This window comes from Oncorhynchus clarkii, chromosome 6 (genome assembly GCF_045791955.1).
Source record: "Oncorhynchus clarkii lewisi isolate Uvic-CL-2024 chromosome 6, UVic_Ocla_1.0, whole genome shotgun sequence".
Lineage (NCBI taxonomy): Eukaryota > Metazoa > Chordata > Actinopteri > Salmoniformes > Salmonidae > Oncorhynchus > Oncorhynchus clarkii.
Window position 1 is genome coordinate 1,699,576 of NC_092152.1, and position 18,638 is coordinate 1,718,213.

The following is an 18,638-nucleotide window of genomic DNA, read 5'->3' on the forward strand; positions in this document are numbered from 1 at the left end:
GTGATCGAGCTGGTCTGTCATAATATAATAGAGACAGTAGTTCTAGCTGGTCTGTCATAATATAATAGAGACAGTAGATATTGCTGGTCTGTCATAATATAAAAGAGAGATAGAGACAGTAGATTTAGCTGGTCTGACATATTATAATAGAGACAGTAGTTCTAGCTGGTCTGTCATAATATAATAGAGACATTAGATCTAGCTGGTCTGTCATAATATAATAGAGACAATAGATCTAGCTGGCCCTTCATAATATAATAGAAACAGTAGTTCTAGCTGGTCTGTCATAATATAATAGAGACAGTAGATCTAGCTGTTCTGACATATTATAATAGAGACAGTAGTTCTAGCTGGTCTGTCATAATATAATAGAGACAGTAGATCGAGCTGGTCTGTCATAATATAATAGAGACAGTAGTTCTAGCTGGTCTGTCATAATATAATAGAGACAGTAGATCTAGCTGGTCTGTCATAATATAATAGAGACAATAGATCTAGCTGTCCCTTCATAATATAATAGAAACAGTAGTTCTAGCTGCTCTGTCATAATATAATAGAGACAGTAGATCTAGCTGGTCTGACATATTATAATAGAGACAGTAGTTCTAGCTGGTCTGTCATAATATAATAGAGACAGCAGATGTAGCTGGTCTGTCATAATATAATAGAGACAGTAGTTCTAGCTGGTCTGTCATAATATAAAAGAGACAGTAGATCTAGCTGGTATGTCATATTATAATTGAGACAGTAGATCTAGCTGGTCTGTCATACTATAATATAGACAGTAGATTTAGCTGGTCTGTCATAATATAATAGAGACAGTAGATCTAGCTGGTCTGTCATAATATAATAGAGACAATAGATCTAGCTGGCCCTTCATAATATAATAGAAACAGTAGTTCTAGCTGGTCTGTCATAATATAATAGAGACAGTAGATCTAGCTGTTCTGACATATTATAATAGAGACAGTAGTTCTAGCTGGTCTGTCATAATATAATAGAGACAGTAGATCGAGCTGGTCTGTCATAATATAATAGAGACAGTAGTTCTAGCTGGTCTGTCATAATATAATAGAGACAGTAGATATTGCTGGTCTGTCATAATATAAAAGAGAGATAGAGACAGTAGATTTAGCTGGTCTGACATATTATAATAGAGACAGTAGTTCTAGCTGGTCTGTCATAATATAATAGAGACATTAGATCTAGCTGGTCTGTCATAATATAATAGAGACAATAGATCTAGCTGTCCCTTCATAATATAATAGAAACAGTAGTTCTAGCTGCTCTGTCATAATATAATAGAGACAGTAGATCTAGCTGGTCTGACATATTATAATAGAGACAGTAGTTCTAGCTGGTCTGTCATAATATAATAGAGACAGTAGATCGAGCTGGTCTGTCATAATATAATAGAGACAGTAGTTCTAGCTGGTCTGTCATAATATAAAAGAGACAGTAGATCTAGCTGGTATGTCATATTATAATTGAGACAGTAGATCTAGCTGGTCTGTCATACTATAATATAGACAGTAGATTTAGCTGGTCTGTCATAATATAATAGAGACAGTAGATCTAGCTGGTATGTCATAATATAATAGAGACAGTAGATGTAGGCTGTCTGTCATAATATAATAGAGACAGTAGATCTAGCTGGTCTGTCATAATATAATAAAGACAGTAGATCTAGCTGGTCTGTCATAATATAATAGAGACAGTAGATCTAGCTGGTCTGTCATAATATAATAGAGAGACAATAGATCTAGCTGGTCTGTCATAATATAATAGAGACAGCAGATGTAGCTGGTCTGTCATAATATTATAGAGACAGTAGATCTAGCTGGTCTGTCATAATATAATAGAGACAGTAGATGTAGCTAGTCTGACATAATATAATAGAGACAGTAGATAGAGCTTGTCTGTCATAATATAATAGAGACAGTAGATATAGCTGGTCTGTCATAATATAATGGAGACAGTAGATCTAGCTGGTCTGTCATAATATAATAGAGACAGTAGATCTAGCTGGTCTGTCATACTATAATATAGAAAGAAGATTTAGCTGGTCTGTCATAATATAATAGAGACAGTAGATGTAGGCTGTCTGTCATAACATAATAGAGACAGTAGATCTAGCTGGTCTGTCATAATATGATAGAGACAGTAGATCTAGCTGGTCTGTCATAATATAATAGAGACAATAGATCTAGCTGGCCCTTCATAACATAATAGAAACAGTAGTTCTAGCTGGTCTGTCATAATATAATAGAGACAGTAGATATAGCTGGTCTGTCATAATATAATAGAGACAGTAGATCTAGCTGGTCTGTCATAATATAATAGAGACAGTAGATATTGCTGGTCTGTCATAATATAAAAGAGAGATAGAGACAGTAGATTTAGCTGGTCTGACATATTATAATAGAGACAGTAGTTCTAGCTGGTCTGTCATAATATAATAGAGACATTAGATCTAGCTGGTCTGTCATAATATAATAGAGACAATAGATCTAGCTGGCCCTTCATAATATAATAGAAACAGTAGTTCTAGCTGGTCTGTCATAATATAATAGAGACAGTAGATCTAGCTGTTCTGACATATTATAATAGAGACAGTAGTTCTAGCTGGTCTGTCATAATATAATAGAGACAGTAGATCGAGCTGGTCTGTCATAATATAATAGAGACAGTAGTTCTAGCTGGTCTGTCATAATATAATAGAGACAGTAGATATTGCTGGTCTGTCATAATATAAAAGAGAGATAGAGACAGTAGATTTAGCTGGTCTGACATATTATAATAGAGACAGTAGTTCTAGCTGGTCTGTCATAATATAATAGAGACATTAGATCTAGCTGGTCTGTCATAATATAATAGAGACAATAGATCTAGCTGTCCCTTCATAATATAATAGAAACAGTAGTTCTAGCTGCTCTGTCATAATATAATAGAGACAGTAGATCTAGCTGGTCTGACATATTATAATAGAGACAGTAGTTCTAGCTGGTCTGTCATAATATAATAGAGACAGTAGATCGAGCTGGTCTGTCATAATATAATAGAGACAGTAGTTCTAGCTGGTCTGTCATAATATAAAAGAGACAGTAGATCTAGCTGGTATGTCATATTATAATTGAGACAGTAGATCTAGCTGGTCTGTCATACTATAATATAGACAGTAGATTTAGCTGGTCTGTCATAATATAATAGAGACAGTAGATCTAGCTGGTATGTCATAATATAATAGAGACAGTAGATGTAGGCTGTCTGTCATAATATAATAGAGACAGTAGATCTAGCTGGTCTGTCATAATATAATAAAGACAGTAGATCTAGCTGGTCTGTCATAATATAATAGAGACAGTAGATCTAGCTGGTCTGTCAGAATATAATAGAGAGACAATAGATCTAGCTGGTCTGTCATAATATAATAGAGACAGCAGATGTAGCTGGTCTGTCATAATATTATAGAGACAGTAGATCTAGCTGGTCTGTCATAATATAATAGAGACAGTAGATGTAGCTAGTCTGACATAATATAATAGAGACAGTAGATAGAGCTTGTCTGTCATAATATAATAGAGACAGTAGATATAGCTGGTCTGTCATAATATAATGGAGACAGTAGATCTAGCTGGTCTGTCATAATATAATAGAGACAGTAGATCTAGCTGGTATGTCATAATATAATAGAGACAGTAGAGCTAGCTGGTCTGTCATAATATAATAGAGACAGTAGATCTAGCTGGTCTGTCATAATATAATAGAGACAGTAGTTCTAGCTGGTCTGTCATAATATAATAGAGACAGTAGATCTAGCTGGTATGTCATATTATAATTGAGACAGTAGATCTAGCTGGTCTGTCATACTATAATATAGACAGTAGATTTAGCTGGTCTGTCATAATATAATAGAGACAGTAGATCTAGCTGGTATGTCATAATATAATAGAGACAGTAGATGTAGGCTGTCTGTCATAATATAATAGAGACAGTGGATCTAGCTGGTCTGTCATAATATAATAGAGACAGTAGATCCAGCTGGTCTGTCATAATATAATAGAGACAGTAGATCTAGCTGGTCTGTCATAATATAATAGAGAGAAAATAGATCTAGCTGGTCTGTCATAATATAATAGAGACATTAGATCTAGCTGGTCTGTCATAATATAATAGAGACAATAGATCTAGCTGGCCCTTCATAATATAATAGAAACAGTAGATCGAGCTGGTCTGTCATAATATAATAGAGACAGTAGATCTAGCTGTTCTGACATATTATAATAGAGACAGTAGATATTGCTGGTCTGTCATAATATAAAAGAGAGATAGAGACAGTAGATTTTGCTGGTCTGACATATTATAATAGAGACAGTAGTTCTAGCTGGTCTGTCATAATATAATAGAGACATTAGATCTAGCTGGTCTGTCATAATATAATAGAGACAATAGATCTAGCTGTCCCTTCATAATATAATAGAAACAGTAGTTCTAGCTGCTCTGTCATAATATAATAGAGACAGTAGATCTAGCTGGTCTGACATATTATAATAGAGACAGTAGTTCTAGCTGGTCTGTCATAATATAATAGAGACAGTAGATCGAGCTGGTCTGTCATAATATAATAGAGACAGTAGTTCTAGCTGGTCTGTCATAATATAAAAGAGACAGTAGATCTAGCTGGTATGTCATATTATAATTGAGACAGTAGATCTAGCTGGTCTGTCATACTATAATATAGACAGTAGATTTAGCTGGTCTGTCATAATATAATAGAGACAGTAGATCTAGCTGGTATGTCATAATATAATAGAGACAGTAGATGTAGGCTGTCTGTCATAATATAATAGAGACAGTAGATCTAGCTGGTCTGTCATAATATAATAGAGACAGTAGATATTGCTTGTCTGTCATAATATAAAAGAGAGATAGAGACAGTAGATTTAGCTGGTCTGACATATTATAATAGAGACAGTAGTTCTAGCTGGTCTGTCATAATATAATAGAGACATTAGATCTAGCTGGTCTGTCATAATATAATAGAGACAATAGATCTAGCTGGCCCTTCATAATATAATAGAAACAGTAGTTCTAGCTGGTCTGTCATAATATAATAGAGACAGTAGATCTAGCTGTTCTGACATATTATAATAGAGACAGTAGTTCTAGCTGGTCTGTCATAATATAATAGAGACAGTAGATCGAGCTGGTCTGTCATAATATAATAGAGACAGTAGTTCTAGCTGGTCTGTCATAATATAATAGAGACAGTAGATATTGCTGGTCTGTCATAATATAAAAGAGAGATAGAGACAGTAGATTTAGCTGGTCTGACATATTATAATAGAGACAGTAGTTCTAGCTGGTCTGTCATAATATAATAGAGACATTAGATCTAGCTGGTCTGCCATAATATAATAGAGACAATAGATCTAGCTGTCCCTTCATAATATAATAGAAACAGTAGTTCTAGCTGCTCTGTCATAATATAATAGAGACAGTAGATCTAGCTGGTCTGACATATTATAATAGAGACAGTAGTTCTAGCTGGTCTGTCATAATATAATAGAGACAGTAGATCGAGCTGGTCTGTCATAATATAATAGAGACAGTAGTTGTAGCTGGTCTGTGATAATATAATAGAGACAGTAGATCTAGCTGGTATGTCATATTATAATTGAGACAGTAGATCTAGCTGGTCTGTCATACTATAATATAGAAAGTAGATTTAGCTGGTCTGTCATAATATAATAGAGACAGTAGATATTGCTGGTCTGTCATAATATAATGGAGACAGTAGATCTAGCTGGTCTGTCATAATATAATAGAGACAGTAGATCTAGCTGGTCTGTCATAATATAATAGAGACAGTAGAGCTAGCTGGTCTGTCATAATATAATAGAGACAATAGATCTAGCTGGCCCTTCATAATATAATAGAAACAGTAGTTCTAGCTGGTCTGTCATAATATAATAGAGACAGTAGATCTAGCTGTTCTGACATATTATAATAGAGACAGTAGTTCTAGCTGGTCTGTCATAATATAATAGAGACAGTAGATCGAGCTGGTCTGTCATAATATAATAGAGACAGTAGTTCTAGCTGGTCTGTCATAATATAATAGAGACAGTAGATCGAGCTGGTCTGTCATAATATAATAGAGACAGTAGTTCTAGCTGGTCTGTCATAATATAATAGAGACAGTAGATATTGCTGGTCTGTCATAATATAAAAGAGAGATAGAGACAGTAGATTTAGCTGGTCTGACATATTATAATAGAGACAGTAGTTCTAGCTGGTCTGTCATAATATAATAGAGACATTAGATCTAGCTGGTCTGTCATAATATAATAGAGACAATAGATCTAGCTGTCCCTTCATAATATAATAGAAACAGTAGTTCTAGCTGCTCTGTCATAATATAATAGAGACAGTAGATCTAGCTGGTCTGACATATTATAATAGAGACGGTAGTTCTAGCTGGTCTGTCATAATATAATAGAGACAGTAGATCGAGCTGGTCTGTCATAATATAATAGAGACAGTAGTTGTAGCTGGTCTGTGATAATATAATAGAGACAGTAGATCTAGCTGGTATGTCATATTATAATTGAGACAGTAGATCTAGCTGGTCTGTCATACTATAATATAGAAAGTAGATTTAGCTGGTCTGTCATAATATAATAGAGACAGTAGATATTGCTGGTCTGTCATAATATAATGGAGACAGTAGATCTAGCTGGTCTGTCATAATATAATAGAGACAGTAGATCTAGCTGGTCTGTCATACTATAATATAAAAAGTAGATTTAGCTGGTCTGTCATAATATAATAGAGACAGTAGATATTGCTGGTCTGTCATAATATAATGGAGACAGTAGATCTAGCTGGTCTGTCATAATATAATAGAGACAGTAGATCTAGCTGGTCTGTCATAATATAATAGAGACAGTAGAGCTAGCTGGTCTGTCATAATATAATAGAGACAGTAGATCTAGCTGGTCTTTCATAATATAATAGAGACAGTAGATCGAGCTGGTCTGTCATAATATAATAGAGGCAGTAGATCTAGCTGGTCTGTCATAATATAAAAGAGAGATAGAGACAGTATATTTAGCTGGTCTGACATATTATAATAGAGACAGTAGTTCTAGCTGGTCTGTCATAATATAATAGAGACAGTAGATCTAGCTGGTATGTCATATTATAATTGAGACAGTAGATCTAGCTGGTCTGTCATACTATAATATAGACAGTAGATTTAGCTGGTCTGTCATAATATAATAGAGACAGTAGATCTAGCTGGTATGTCATAATATAATAGAGACAGTAGATGTAGGCTGTCTGTCATAATATAATAGAGACAGTAGATCTAGCTGGTCTGTCATAATATAATAGAGACAGTAGATCTAGCTGGTCTGTCATAATATAATAGACACAGTAGATCTAGCTGGTCTGTCATAATATAATAGAGAGACAATAGATCTAGCTGGTCTGTCATAATATAATAGAGACAGCAGATGTAGCTGGTCTGTCATAATATTATAGAGACAGTAGATCTAGCTGGTCTGTCATAATATAATAGAGACAGTAGATCTAGCTGGTCTGTCATAATATAATAGAGACAGTAGATGTAGCTAGTCTGACATAATAATTAGAGACAGTAGATAGAGCTGGTCTGTCATAATATAATAGAGACAGTAGATGTAGCTGGTCTGTCATAATATAATGGAGACAGTAGATCTAGCTGGTCTGTCATAATATAATAGAGACAGTAGATGTAGCTAGTCTGACATAATATAATAGAGACAGTAGATAGAGCTGGTCTGTCATAATATAATAGAGACAGTAGATGTAGCTGGTCTGTCATAATATAATGGAGACAGTAGATCTAGCTGGTCTGTCATAATATAATAGAGACAGTAGAGCTAGCTGGTCTGTCATAATATAATAGAGACAGTAGATCTAGCTGGTCTGTCATAATATAATAGAGACAGTAGATCGAGCTGGTCTGTCATAATATAATAGAGACAGTAGATCTAGCTGTTCTGTCATAATATAATGGAGACAGTAGATCTTGCTGGTATGTCATAATATAATAGAGACAATAGATCTAGCTGGCCCTTCATAATATAATAGAAACAGTAGTTCTAGCTGGTCTGTCATAATATAATAGAGACAGTAGATCTAGCTGGTCTGTCATAATATAATAGAGACAGTAGATCTAGCTGGTCTGTCATAATATAATAGAGACAATAGATCTAGCTGGTCTGTCATAATATAATAGAGACAGCAGATGTAGCTGGTCTGTCATAATATGATAGAGACAGTAGATCTAGCTGGTCTGTCATAATATAATAGAGACAATAGATCTAGCTGGCCCTTCATAACATAATAGAAACAGTAGTTCTAGCTGGTCTGTCATAATATAATAGAGACAGTAGATATAGCTGGTCTGTCATAATATAATAGAGACAGTAGATCTAGCTGGTCTGTCATAATATAATAGAGACAGTAGTTCTAGCTGGTCTGTCATAATATAATAGAGACAGTAGATATTGCTGGTCTGTCATAATATAAAAGAGAGATAGAGACAGTAGATTTAGCTGGTCTGACATATTATAATAGAGACAGTAGTTCTAGCTGGTCTGTCATAATATAATAGAGACATTAGATCTAGCTGGTCTGCCATAATATAATAGAGACAATAGATCTAGCTGTCCCTTCATAATATAATAGAAACAGTAGTTCTAGCTGCTCTGTCATAATATAATAGAGACAGTAGATCTAGCTGGTCTGACATATTATAATAGAGACAGTAGTTCTAGCTGGTCTGTCATAATATAATAGAGACAGTAGATCGAGCTGGTCTGTCATAATATAATAGAGACAGTAGTTGTAGCTGGTCTGTGATAATATAATAGAGACAGTAGATCTAGCTGGTATGTCATATTGTAATTGAGACAGTAGATCTAGCTGGTCTGTCATACTATAATATAGAAAGTAGATTTAGCTGGTCTGTCATAATATAATAGAGACAGTAGATATTGCTGGTCTGTCATAATATAATGGAGACAGTAGATCTAGCTGGTCTGTCATAATATAATAGAGACAGTAGATCTAGCTGGTCTGTCATAATATAATAGAGACAGTAGAGCTAGCTGGTCTGTCATAATATAATAGAGACAATAGATCTAGCTGGCCCTTCATAATATAATAGAAACAGTAGTTCTAGCTGGTCTGTCATAATATAATAGAGACAGTAGATCTAGCTGTTCTGACATATTATAATAGAGACAGTAGTTCTAGCTGGTCTGTCATAATATAATAGAGACAGTAGATCGAGCTGGTCTGTCATAATATAATAGAGACAGTAGTTCTAGCTGGTCTGTCATAATATAATAGAGACAGTAGATCGAGCTGGTCTGTCATAATATAATAGAGACAGTAGTTCTAGCTGGTCTGTCATAATATAATAGAGACAGTAGATATTGCTGGTCTGTCATAATATAAAAGAGAGATAGAGACAGTAGATTTAGCTGGTCTGACATATTATAATAGAGACAGTAGTTCTAGCTGGTCTGTCATAATATAATAGAGACATTAGATCTAGCTGGTCTGTCATAATATAATAGAGACAATAGATCTAGCTGTCCCTTCATAATATAATAGAAACAGTAGTTCTAGCTGCTCTGTCATAATATAATAGAGACAGTAGATCTAGCTGGTCTGACATATTATAATAGAGACGGTAGTTCTAGCTGGTCTGTCATAATATAATAGAGACAGTAGATCGAGCTGGTCTGTCATAATATAATAGAGACAGTAGTTGTAGCTGGTCTGTGATAATATAATAGAGACAGTAGATCTAGCTGGTATGTCATATTATAATTGAGACAGTAGATCTAGCTGGTCTGTCATACTATAATATAGAAAGTAGATTTAGCTGGTCTGTCATAATATAATAGAGACAGTAGATATTGCTGGTCTGTCATAATATAATGGAGACAGTAGATCTAGCTGGTCTGTCATAATATAATAGAGGCAGTAGATCTAGCTGGTCTGTCATAATATAAAAGAGAGATAGAGACAGTAGATCTAGCTGGTCTGTCATAATATAATAGAGACAGTAGATCTAGCTGGCCCTTCATAATATAATAGAAACAGTAGTTCTAGCTGGTCTGTCATAATATAATAGAGACAGTAGATCTAGCTGTTCTGACATATTATAATAGAGACAGTAGTTCTAGCTGGTCTGTCATAATATAATAGAGACAGTAGATATTGCTGGTCTGTCATAATATAAAAGACAGATAGAGACAGTAGATTTAGCTGGTCTGACATATTATAATAGAGACAGTAGTTCTAGCTGGTCTGTCATAATATAATAGAGACATTAGATCTAGCTGGTCTGTCATAATATAATAGAGACAATAGATCTAGCTGTCCCTTCATAATATAATAGAAACAGTAGTTCTAGCTGCTCTGTCATAATATAATAGAGACAGTAGATCTAGCTGGTCTGACATATTATAATAGAGACAGTAGTTCTAGCTGGTCTGTCATAATATAATAGAGACAGTAGATCGAGCTGGTCTGTCATAATATAATAGAGACAGTAGTTGTAGCTGGTCTGTGATAATATAATAGAGACAGTAGATCTAGCTGGTATGTCATATTATAATTGAGACAGTAGATCTAGCTGGTCTGTCATACTATAATATAGAAAGTAGATTTAGCTGGTCTGTCATAATATAATAGAGACAGTAGATATTGCTGGTCTGTCATAATATAATGGAGACAGTAGATCTAGCTGGTCTGTCATAATATAATAGAGACAGTAGATCTAGCTGGTCTGTCATAATATAATAGAGACAGTAGAGCTAGCTGGTCTGTCATAATATAATAGCGACAGTAGATCTAGCTGGTCTTTCATAATATAATAGAGACAGTAGATCGAGCTGGTCTGTCATAATATAATAGAGGCAGTAGATCTAGCTGGTCTGTCATAATATAAAAGAGAGATAGAGACAGTATATTTAGCTGGTCTGACATATTATAATAGAGACAGTAGTTCTAGCTGGTCTGACATATTATAATAGAGACAGTAGTTCTAGCTGGTCTGTCATAATATAATAGAGACAGTAGATCGAGCTGGTCTGTCATAATATAATAGAGACAGTAGTTGTAGCTGGTCTGTGATAATATAATAGAGACAGTAGATCTAGCTGGTATGTCATATTATAATTGAGACAGTAGATCTAGCTGGTCTGTCATACTATAATATAGAAAGTAGATTTAGCTGGTCTGTCATAATATAATAGAGACAGTAGATATTGCTGGTCTGTCATAATATAATGGAGACAGTAGATCTAGCTGGTCTGTCATAATATAATAGAGACAGTAGATCTAGCTGGTCTGTCATAATATAATAGAGACAGTAGAGCTAGCTGGTCTGTCATAATATAATAGAGACAATAGATCTAGCTGGCCCTTCATAATATAATAGAAACAGTAGTTCTAGCTGGTCTGTCATAATATAATAGAGACAGTAGATCTAGCTGTTCTGACATATTATAATAGAGACAGTAGTTCTAGCTGGTCTGTCATAATATAATAGAGACAGTAGATCGAGCTGGTCTGTCATAATATAATAGAGACAGTAGTTCTAGCTGGTCTGTCATAATATAATAGAGACAGTAGATCGAGCTGGTCTGTCATAATATAATAGAGACAGTAGTTCTAGCTGGTCTGTCATAATATAATAGAGACAGTAGATATTGCTGGTCTGTCATAATATAAAAGAGAGATAGAGACAGTAGATTTAGCTGGTCTGACATATTATAATAGAGACAGTAGTTCTAGCTGGTCTGTCATAATATAATAGAGACATTAGATCTAGCTGGTCTGTCATAATATAATAGAGACAATAGATCTAGCTGTCCCTTCATAATATAATAGAAACAGTAGTTCTAGCTGCTCTGTCATAATATAATAGAGACAGTAGATCTAGCTGGTCTGACATATTATAATAGAGACGGTAGTTCTAGCTGGTCTGTCATAATATAATAGAGACAGTAGATCGAGCTGGTCTGTCATAATATAATAGAGACAGTAGTTGTAGCTGGTCTGTGATAATATAATAGAGACAGTAGATCTAGCTGGTATGTCATATTATAATTGAGACAGTAGATCTAGCTGGTCTGTCATACTATAATATAGAAAGTAGATTTAGCTGGTCTGTCATAATATAATAGAGACAGTAGATATTGCTGGTCTGTCATAATATAATGGAGACAGTAGATCTAGCTGGTCTGTCATAATATAATAGAGGCAGTAGATCTAGCTGGTCTGTCATAATATAAAAGAGAGATAGAGACAGTAGATCTAGCTGGTCTGTCATAATATAATAGAGACAGTAGATCTAGCTGGCCCTTCATAATATAATAGAAACAGTAGTTCTAGCTGGTCTGTCATAATATAATAGAGACAGTAGATCTAGCTGTTCTGACATATTATAATAGAGACAGTAGTTCTAGCTGGTCTGTCATAATATAATAGAGACAGTAGATATTGCTGGTCTGTCATAATATAAAAGACAGATAGAGACAGTAGATTTAGCTGGTCTGACATATTATAATAGAGACAGTAGTTCTAGCTGGTCTGTCATAATATAATAGAGACATTAGATCTAGCTGGTCTGTCATAATATAATAGAGACAATAGATCTAGCTGTCCCTTCATAATATAATAGAAACAGTAGTTCTAGCTGCTCTGTCATAATATAATAGAGACAGTAGATCTAGCTGGTCTGACATATTATAATAGAGACAGTAGTTCTAGCTGGTCTGTCATAATATAATAGAGACAGTAGATCGAGCTGGTCTGTCATAATATAATAGAGACAGTAGTTGTAGCTGGTCTGTGATAATATAATAGAGACAGTAGATCTAGCTGGTATGTCATATTATAATTGAGACAGTAGATCTAGCTGGTCTGTCATACTATAATATAGAAAGTAGATTTAGCTGGTCTGTCATAATATAATAGAGACAGTAGATATTGCTGGTCTGTCATAATATAATGGAGACAGTAGATCTAGCTGGTCTGTCATAATATAATAGAGACAGTAGATCTAGCTGGTCTGTCATAATATAATAGAGACAGTAGAGCTAGCTGGTCTGTCATAATATAATAGCGACAGTAGATCTAGCTGGTCTTTCATAATATAATAGAGACAGTAGATCGAGCTGGTCTGTCATAATATAATAGAGGCAGTAGATCTAGCTGGTCTGTCATAATATAAAAGAGAGATAGAGACAGTATATTTAGCTGGTCTGACATATTATAATAGAGACAGTAGTTCTAGCTGGTCTGTCATAATATAATAGAGACAGTAGATCTAGCTGGTATGTCATATTATAATTGAGACAGTAGATCTAGCTGGTCTGTCATACTATAATATAGACAGTAGATTTAGCTGGTCTGTCATAATATAATAGAGACAGTAGATCTAGCTGGTATGTCATAATATAATAGAGACAGTAGATGTAGGCTGTCTGTCATAATATAATAGAGACAGTAGATCTAGCTGGTCTGTCATAATATAATAGAGACAGTAGATCTAGCTGGTCTGTCATAATATAATAGACACAGTAGATCTAGCTGGTCTGTCATAATATAATAGAGAGACAATAGATCTAGCTGGTCTGTCATAATATAATAGAGACAGCAGATGTAGCTGGTCTGTCATAATATTATAGAGACAGTAGATCTATCTGGTCTGTCATAATATAATAGAGACAGTAGATCTAGCTGGTCTGTCATAATATAATAGAGACAGTAGATGTAGCTAGTCTGACATAATATAATAGAGACAGTAGATAGAGCTGGTCTGTCATAATATAATAGAGACAGTAGATGTAGCTGGTCTGTCATAATATAATGGAGACAGTAGATCTAGCTGGTCTGTCATAATATAATAGAGACAGTAGATGTAGCTAGTCTGACATAATATAATAGAGACAGTAGATAGAGCTGGTCTGTCATAATATAATAGAGACAGTAGATGTAGCTGGTCTGTCATAATATAATGGAGACAGTAGATCTAGCTGGTCTGTCATAATATAATAGAGACAGTAGAGCTAGCTGGTCTGTCATAATATAATAGAGACAGTAGATCTAGCTGGTCTGTCATAATATAATAGAGACAGTAGATCGAGCTGGTCTGTCATAATATAATAGAGACAGTAGATCTAGCTGTTCTGTCATAATATAATGGAGACAGTAGATCTTGCTGGTATGTCATAATATAATAGAGACAATAGATCTAGCTGGCCCTTCATAATATAATAGAAACAGTAGTTCTAGCTGGTCTGTCATAATATAATAGAGACAGTAGATCTAGCTGGTCTGTCATAATATAATAGAGACAGTAGATCTAGCTGGTCTGTCATAATATAATAGAGACAATAGATCTAGCTGGTCTGTCATAATATAATAGAGACAGCAGATGTAGCTGGTCTGTCATAATATGATAGAGACAGTAGATCTAGCTGGTCTGTCATAATATAATAGAGACAATAGATCTAGCTGGCCCTTCATAACATAATAGAAACAGTAGTTCTAGCTGGTCTGTCATAATATAATAGAGACAGTAGATATAGCTGGTCTGTCATAATATAATAGAGACAGTAGATCTAGCTGGTCTGTCATAATATAATAGAGACAGTAGATATTGCTGGTCTGTCATAATATAAAAGAGAGATAGAGACAGTAGATTTAGCTGGTCTGACATATTATAATAGAGACAGTAGTTCTAGCTGGTCTGTCATAATATAATAGAGACATTAGATCTAGCTGGTCTGTCATAATATAATAGAGACAATAGATCTAGCTGGCCCTTCATAATATAATAGAAACAGTAGTTCTAGCTGGTCTGTCATAATATAATAGAGACAGTAGATCTAGCTGTTCTGACATATTATAATAGAGACAGTAGTTCTAGCTGGTCTGTCATAATATAATAGAGACAGTAGATCGAGCTGGTCTGTCATAATATAATAGAGACAGTAGTTCTAGCTGGTCTGTCATAATATAATAGAGACAGTAGATATTGCTGGTCTGTCATAATATAAAAGAGAGATAGAGACAGTAGATTTAGCTGGTCTGACATATTATAATAGAGACAGTAGTTCTAGCTGGTCTGTCATAATATAATAGAGACATTAGATCTAGCTGGTCTGTCATAATATAATAGAGACAATAGATCTAGCTGTCCCTTCATAATATAATAGAAACAGTAGTTCTAGCTGCTCTGTCATAATATAATAGAGACAGTAGATCTAGCTGGTCTGACATATTATAATAGAGACAGTAGTTCTAGCTGGTCTGTCATAATATAATAGAGACAGTAGATCGAGCTGGTCTGTCATAATATAATAGAGACAGTAGTTCTAGCTGGTCTGTCATAATATAAAAGAGACAGTAGATCTAGCTGGTATGTCATATTATAATTGAGACAGTAGATCTAGCTGGTCTGTCATACTATAATATAGACAGTAGATTTAGCTGGTCTGTCATAATATAATAGAGACAGTAGATCTAGCTGGTATGTCATAATATAATAGAGACAGTAGATGTAGGCTGTCTGTCATAATATAATAGAGACAGTAGATCTAGCTGGTCTGTCATAATATAATAAAGACAGTAGATCTAGCTGGTCTGTCATAATATAATAGAGACAGTAGATCTAGCTGGTCTGTCATAATATAATAGAGAGACAATAGATCTAGCTGGTCTGTCATAATATAATAGAGACAGCAGATGTAGCTGGTCTGTCATAATATTATAGAGACAGTAGATCTAGCTGGTCTGTCATAATATAATAGAGACAGTAGATGTAGCTAGTCTGACATAATATAATAGAGACAGTAGATAGAGCTTGTCTGTCATAATATAATAGAGACAGTAGATATAGCTGGTCTGTCATAATATAATGGAGACAGTAGATCTAGCTGGTCTGTCATAATATAATAGAGACAGTAGATCTAGCTGGTATGTCATAATATAATAGAGACAGTAGAGCTAGCTGGTCTGTCATAATATAATAGAGACAGTAGATCTAGCTGGTCTGTCATAATATAATAGAGACAGTAGTTCTAGCTGGTCTGTCATAATATAATAGAGACAGTAGATCTAGCTGGTATGTCATATTATAATTGAGACAGTAGATCTAGCTGGTCTGTCATACTATAATATAGACAGTAGATTTAGCTGGTCTGTCATAATATAATAGAGACAGTAGATCTAGCTGGTATGTCATAATATAATAGAGACAGTAGATGTAGGCTGTCTGTCATAATATAATAGAGACAGTGGATCTAGCTGGTCTGTCATAATATAATAGAGACAGTAGATCCAGCTGGTCTGTCATAATATAATAGAGACAGTAGATCTAGCTGGTCTGTCATAATATAATAGAGAGAAAATAGATCTAGCTGGTCTGTCATAATATAATAGAGACAGCAGATGTAGCTGGTCTGTCATAATATTATAGAGACAGTAGATCTAGCTGGTCTGTCATAATATAATAGAGACAGTAGATCTAGCTGGTCTGTCATAATATAATAGAGACAGTAGATGTAGCTAGTCTGACATAATATAATAGAGACAGTATATTTAGCTTGTCTGACATATTATAATAGAGACAGTAGTTCTAGCTGGTCTGTCATAATATAATAGAGACAGTAGATCTAGCTGGTCTGTCATAATATAATAAATACAATAGATCTAGCTGGTCCTTCATAATATAATAGAAACAGTAGTTCTAGCTGGTCTGTCATAATATAATAGAGACAGTAGATCGAGCTGGTCTGTCATAATATAATAGAGACAGTAGATTTAGCTGGTCTGTCATAATATAATAGAGACAGTAGATCTAGCTGGTATGTCATATTATAATTGAGACAGTAGATCTAGGTGGGCTGTCATACTATAATATCGACAGTAGATTTAGCATGTCTGTCATAATATAATGGAGACAGTAGATCTAGCTGGTATGTCATAATATAATAGAGACAGTCGATGTAGGCTGTCTGTCATAATATAATAGAGACAGTAGATCTAGCTGGTCTGTCATAATATAATAGAGACAGTAGATCTAGCTGGTCTGTCATAATATAAAAGAGAGATAGAGACAGTAGATTTAGCTGGTCTGACATATTATAATAGAGACAGTAGTTCTAGCTGGTCTGTCATAATATAATAGAGACATTAGATCTAGCTGGTCTGTCATAATATAATAGAGACAATAGATCTAGCTGGCCCTTCATAATATAATAGAAACAGTAGTTCTAGCTGGTCTGTCATAATATAATAGAGACAGTAGATATAGCTGGTCTGTCATAATATAATAGAGACAGTAGATCTAGCTGGTCTGTCATAATATAATAAAGACAGTAGATCTAGCTGGTCTGTCATAATATAATAGAGACAGTAGATCTAGCTGGTCTGTCATAATATAATAGAGAGACAATAGATCTAGCTGGTCTGTCATAATATAATAGAGACAGCAGATGTAGCTGGTCTGTCATAATATTATAGAGACAGTAGATCTAGCTGGTCTGTCATAATATAATAGAGACAGTAGATGTAGCTAGTCTGACATAATATAATAGAGACAGTAGATAGAGCTTGTCTGTCATAATATAATAGAGACAGTAGATATAGCTGGTCTGTCATAATATAATGGAGACAGTAGATCTAGCTGGTCTGTCATAATATAATAGAGACAGTAGATCTAGCTGGTATGTCATAATATAATAGAGACAGTAGAGCTAGCTGGTCTGTCATAATATAATAGAGACAGTAGATCTAGCTGGTCTGTCATAATATAATAGAGACAGTAGTTCTAGCTGGTCTGTCATAATATAATAGAGACAGTAGATCTAGCTGGTATGTCATATTATAATTGAGACAGTAGATCTAGCTGGTCTGTCATACTATAATATAGACAGTAGATTTAGCTGGTCTGTCATAATATAATAGAGACAGTAGATCTAGCTGGTATGTCATAATATAATAGAGACAGTAGATGTAGGCTGTCTGTCATAATATAATAGAGACAGTGGATCTAGCTGGTCTGTCATAATATAATAGAGACAGTAGATCCAGCTGGTCTGTCATAATATAATAGAGACAGTAGATCTAGCTGGTCTGTCATAATATAATAGAGAGAAAATAGATCTAGCTGGTCTGTCATAATATAATAGAGACAGCAGATGTAGCTGGTCTGTCATAATATTATAGAGACAGTAGATCTAGCTGGTCTGTCATAATATAATAGAGACAGTAGATCTAGCTGGTCTGTCATAATATAATAGAGACAGTAGATGTAGCTAGTCTGACATAATATAATAGAGACAGTATATTTAGCTTGTCTGACATATTATAATAGAGACAGTAGTTCTAGCTGGTCTGTCATAATATAATAGAGACAGTAGATCTAGCTGGTCTGTCATAATATAATAAATACAATAGATCTAGCTGGTCCTTCATAATATAATAGAAACAGTAGTTCTAGCTGGTCTGTCATAATATAATAGAGACAGTAGATCGAGCTGGTCTGTCATAATATA